The sequence below is a fragment of the Acomys minous genome (assembly GCF_964271855.1).
Source record: "Acomys minous genome assembly, chromosome: 13".
Lineage (NCBI taxonomy): Eukaryota > Metazoa > Chordata > Mammalia > Rodentia > Muridae > Acomys > Acomys minous.
The window spans coordinates 48155011-48161207 of NC_140495.1; positions in this window are offsets into that span (position 1 = coordinate 48155011).

The window sequence follows — 6197 nt, forward strand, 5'->3', positions numbered from 1 at the left end:
ATTTCATATCTTTAAGAATCCTTTTGGAAACTTATTTAGAAAACTGAAACATCCTTGAATACCAAATGGTTTAGCAGGAATTTTTTAATGAGTTAAGTGTAAATGAATCAAAAACACATGAATTCTGTTTTCTGTAAATAACACATGGTTTTGAAAACTGAGAATGTAGCAGGGAAAAGAAATATCTCCTGTGTACGACTGAGTCAGAGGACTGAAGTGGCACTCCCTGAAGGATTGGGTCCATGTAGATGGCAGAGGACTATCTATCTGTTGAGCTGCCTTGAGATTGACTTTGTTTGGGTGAAACTGCTTTAGGATGGTGTCCTAAGCTGCATCCGATGATATTTTTGGCTTTCCCATTTCAAAGGGGCGTAGGACTAATCATGTTCTTTGGACAAAAGAGAAAGCAATTTTTTTCCATCACCATACATTGTTTGTTGGGGCTACTATAGGAGCTTAGATATGAGAAGTGTTGGTGAGACGGGGCACTACAATCTCTAGGAGGAAGTGTTCTGTAGGAAAGGCAGGAAGACGGGTAGGCTGGATCCTCACCACAGCATTGAAACCTTCCATTGATATTGCCAAGTAATATGTCTATCAATATTTCAGTTATATTGCGTCTGTTACCTCCTCCCTCTGCCCTACTCTCTTTGTCTACCTTTCCCATGTTCCCTCCCTCACAGGAGATCTGGGGTCCATACAAAGCAGCCATAATTTAAATATTCCCTTTCCTCTGGCTGAAACCATCCAGGTCCTTCTTTTTGTAGTAAGAAGATTTTTTCATTCACTCCTCCCTCATTAAAAAAAAATGGAGAAACTGAGTATATTTTTGTCAGTTTTAGAATGAAAACATGCGGACGAAATGGCATTGAGGTAAAATATGAGCTTGTGAAATTAAGACTAAAATACGTCTAAATAGACATTGACTAAAAGGATCAGCGTACTGGTTGGAGAACAGACAAAGAGATCAATGGACTAGAATTAAGGCTACAGATATAATTCTTAGGTTAGGTGGGATGGAACAGGCCTGAAGTTCCAGTGCTTAGAGGAGTGGGGGACTTCAACGCTAGCCTGAGCTATAAGAGGCCTTGACTCAGAAAAGTAAGAGAAGGGCAGGTGAGATGGCCCAGCAGGTAAAGGCACTTGCCATTAAGGTCTGAATTCAATTTTTGGAATCTACATGTTGGAAGGAAAGAATTACTTTCTTCAGGTTATCCTCTAATCTCCATATGTTCACCACAGTGTGCACACATACTAAATGAATTTTTAAAAAGCAGACAAAGAAAATGATCTGGTATTATTCAAAGTTTAAACATTGAATTGCCATAAAATTAATTAATTTCACTACTGACTGTAGTAGACACAAGTGCTCATGGATAAACATTGGAGAAACCAGGAATTTTTTATTATGCAGGTTTGTCTCCTCAAAGTAGAATATAAATATTTGTTTTCCACCCAGAAATCTGAGAGTGGATTTTGTTAATGACCTGGTGACTTTGGATATATGTATAGCCAGACCTCATCCAAATCTGCCATGTTTATCCTAAATTTTTCTTGATTAGGCCTTTATCTTTAGCTTTGTTTTTCAGTCAATGGAGTCTGTCCTTGGGGGAGATTTCATATGTACTTTATAGCCTGTTGACTTCTGCACTATCTTGTTGCAGGATATTTGATCACATTGTGAACTGGGAAAACCTGTTTCTTGTTGAGGTGTGGCTCAGCCCAGGCACACACATTTAACACAAGAACTTTCTGTCTATTTTAAACAATAGTTGTAGTGTGGCTCAGCCCGAGCACACACATCTAACCAAAGAGCTTTCATTAAACAAGATCTAAATAAAGGAGCCATTGGTCAAGAGGCAGACCAAGCAACCAGTTGACAAGGAGTGAGCATAGGAAAACACAGGAAGGAGGGACATTGAGATGAAGGGTATTTAGCACAGTGTAAAGGAGAAGGGGCTTTTTTCCTTCTGGAATGTCAGCTGAGTAGGAAGAACAGCTAGGTACTTTCTCTGAACTCTCTGAGCTACAAAGAGTTTTCACAACAGCATCTGGTTCCTGAGTCTTTATTAGTAAAATGGAATGTTGGGCTATTAAAACAAAACAAAACAAAACAAAACCAAAAACCAAAAACCAAAACAAAACTGTTTCAGTCAGAGATCATGGCAGACCCTAGGCCCTTAAGCTACAGAACCCATCTTCATGGTCATATGTACTTTGAGTTGAGTTTCAGTGTAATTATGCCTCCTTATGCACTGGGAATTATATTACATTAAGAAGCTTGATTCCAAAATTGTACCATGTTTAAATATGCTTACAATAAACCACCTAGTGTTAGACTCCAGAAGATTTTGACCCAACACCATCTAAGTCAGGCTGAACTGAGTTTTCCTTCTTACTTCACATAGATCATATCCCTGACAGTAGTAGAGTTTTCAGGGACCCCTACAACTGGCTACATATGCAAAAAAAAAAATGAAATAACCAGGTGGTGGTGGCACATGCCTTTAAACCCAGCACTCAGGATACAGAGGCAGGCAAATCTATAAAAAAAATATTAAGGGCTTTCCTATGCCTGCTCTAGCTCCCAAATAATAACATGGAACCTATTACATTTATTAATAAGCTTTAAGCACTATAACTGGGCAGATATTAAGCTATTCTAACCAGTTTACACTGGCCTGACCTACTTCCCAGCCATGTTCCCCATTACCTGACAACTAATCTTGCCCTGGTTGCTCCTGCTCCATCTGTGTCCTCATGATGACCTTCTCTCCTCTCTCTTGGCAGCCTTCTTTTCTCTCTCTCCTCCACCTGGGACCCATCTCCTTGGATTTTGAATGCTTCTTCAACTCTCCTATCCAGCTATACGTTGTTCAGGTTTTTATTAAGCAATCAGAGATGATGGAGAACAGTTTTTATACAACATTGAAACAGGAGATTCTTCAATAATTATGACAATGCCCATATCTGGACTGCAACCCGATCTCTGGGCACAGAAATCAGCATCTGAATACAGCATGTAAAACCATTCTCTCCAAAAACATGGATCTCTGAGTTCGAGGGCGTTGTGGTCAACAGAGTGAGTTCTAGGACTACGAAGGGTACACAGAGAAACTCTGTCTCAAAACAAAACACACACACACAGAGAGAGAGAGAGAGAGAGAGAGAGAGAGAGAGAGAGAGAGAGAGGGAGGGAGGGAGGGAGGGAGGGAGGATGTCTATACCATCACTGTGTTTCCAGCAGCATTATTTACATAGCCAAAGCCAGAAGGATGTAATGACTATCACCTGGTGAACAATAGAAACTGAAGTATAGTCATATCGTGGACTATCACTTGGCAACAAAAGGAAACAAAGTACTAATACATGCTACAATGTGGATGAACCTTAAAAATGTTATTGTGAAAGGATCCAATCACAGAAAACCACCTGTCTTATGATTCCATTTATATGAAATATCTAGAGCAGACAAGCCCAGAAAGGCGAAAATAAGCATCAGTTCCAGAGAGCTGGAAGGATGGAGAAAAGATAGTTGAGGCTGAAGAAGTTGCTCAGAGGTTAAGAGCACTGGCTGCTCCTCTGAAGAACTTGGGCTCAGTATCTAGCATCCACAAGGTGGCTAACAACCACCTGAAGTTCGACTCCCTCTTCTGGCCTCTGCAGGCACTACACACAAGTAGCACACAGGCATGCAAGCAAAACACCCATACGCATAAAATAAAGACAAATATGTGTAAAAAAAAAAAAAAAAGAGGGCTAACTGTAAATACAGGATACAGGATTTCTTTTGAAGACAGTCAGCCTGACTAGATCTAGAGTCACTATGGAAATGTTCTTTTGGATGCGTCCAAGAGGGTGTTTCCAGAAAGGCTTAACTAAAGAGGGAAGACCCAGCCGTGGACTGGGCTGGAGGCCTGGACTGAACACAAAGGAGAAAGTGAGCTGAGCCCAGCCATCCTCCCTTTTTGCTTCCTGACCACAGACACAGTATGAGCAGCCTCCTTACGTGCCCCACCACGGGGGCAGTTCCATGAACTGTGAGCTGAAAGTAAACCTTCCGTAAATTACGTTTACAGCTTTTTTGTGTCAGCAAGGAGAAAAGTAACTGACACAGAGATGATGATGATTTTCTAAAGTGATGGACCCATAACTGAATTTGCCCCAAGAAACATAAATGGGGGGAATGTGGGGTATGTAAATCATATCTCAATTGTTTTTATTTTTTTAATCCTTGAAATAAGTCAAGGTAGTTTATCCTTGAATCTTTACATGTGCACCTTGAATTTAAGGGTGAAGGGGTGACAATCACCAAGGCAGCTTCCGAGCATGTATGTACAAACAGTAACATGTTGGGAACCAGATAGTGAGTGAGTGGGAGGTCGGACTGGGCTAAGCAGCTTCCGGCTTCTTCCTAGTGACCTGCTTTCTCTAGAAAAGCTCTGCCCACATGGGTTCCACAGTCTATACAAACAGGTGAGCATATGGGCACATTTCATAATCAAACTATGGCAGAATGGTTTTTATCATTTATAGAAGTCATTTCTGGTGAAAGCTTAACTGGGCTGGAGAGATGGCTCAGAGGTCATGGGCACTGACTACTCACTCTTCCATGGGTCCTGAGTTCAATTCCCAGCAACCACATGGTGGCTCACAACCATCTATAATGTGATCTGATGCCCTCTTCTGGTCTGCAGATATACATGCAGATAGAGCACTGTATACATAATAATAAATAAATCTTTTTTTTTTTTAAGTTTAACTGAAAAGGTAACTGAAAATGGTAAGGACAGGTAACTTTTGTTTTATTTATTTTTTATGTTTTCCTAAATATACAGTAAGCATTTATATTTTTTTCATAAAGAAAACTTCAGGATGTGAAGTACAAAGCTTGCCTGAGAACAGCATTCTCTCTGATTAGAGCTAAACCGGTATGAAAAAAATTAGCTGCATAAACACACACCTAATTGTAATGCTTAATTTTATATATTAACCTTTCCAGGACACTCCATTGGTCTTATCATGTTCCCTTCAATCCTGAAGCAGTGGGCCTGATAAAACGATGGAATGGCCTTTTGACAGCAGTTACAGTGCTAATTAGGTAGCCATAACCTGGAAGGGCTGCAGTGGGCTGACCAGAAAGCAGTATATACACTTTGCATTGGTGGTCAGTATATGATACAATTTCTCTCATAGCCAGGATTCAAGGGTCTAGGAATCAAGGATGGAAAGGGAGTTGTTCTACCCACTATCACTTCTAGTGACCCACTAGGACAATTGTAGGCTCAGTTTTCTTAACCAATATATTTTATTAACAACTTAGTGACTGAGCATACATCACTTACAACCCGACTAACCAAAACAATAGGAAATGAGGATTAATGGACACAATAACAAAACCTTAAGGATATCAGTTCCGAGGAACGATTCTCGGGGTGTGAGCCACAGGATTTCTTCTGCTGGAACCTGGGGTAACCACAACCCAGAACCTCAGCAGGAGCCAGAGCCCCAAAGCCTTCCGTCTAGCAGTTTTCTCTAGGAGTGTCTTGAAGTGCAGAGATGAGCAGCCAAATCTAAAAGCCCCGGTCTCCAGTTCTGGCTCATTTATGTATCTCTTCCCAGAGTCTGTTCATAGGATCTTTTCAGCTGGCAACAATTAAGCTCCTGCAGGAGGTGGTTGCTCTGCTAGTGAATTAACCTCACCTGTTCTCTCACAAGACCTTTCCAATCCTACACTTGGGATCCTAAAAAACAAGTTTGTCTCTCCTTCAGACAATTTTGTTCACTGCCCCTGTAACCTTAGGTTCTGCTGTCCTGTAAGCTTTGGTTCCAGAGGTAGGAGTGCTCCTGCCTGAAGTTACAACAAACACTCTATGGAACAGGAAGCTCAGACTTCCCCTTGGGCCACTTCGGGCTTCTGATGACACACTTCCTCCAACAAGGCCACACCTCCTAATCCTTCTAATCCTTTCAAACAGTGCCACTCCCTGGTGACTAAGCATTCAAATATACAATCGTATGGGGTCATGCTTATTCAAACCACCACACAAAAACTCATGGCAATTATAATCCTTGTTTCTGTAACTGGTCACATGGCTTTAGCTAGCATTTTACCTTCCTCTACCACCCATTCCTCTACCCTCCGCGAGCACCGCAGAAGGTCTTGGCTCTTTTCCTAGACCCATACTTTCATTTCT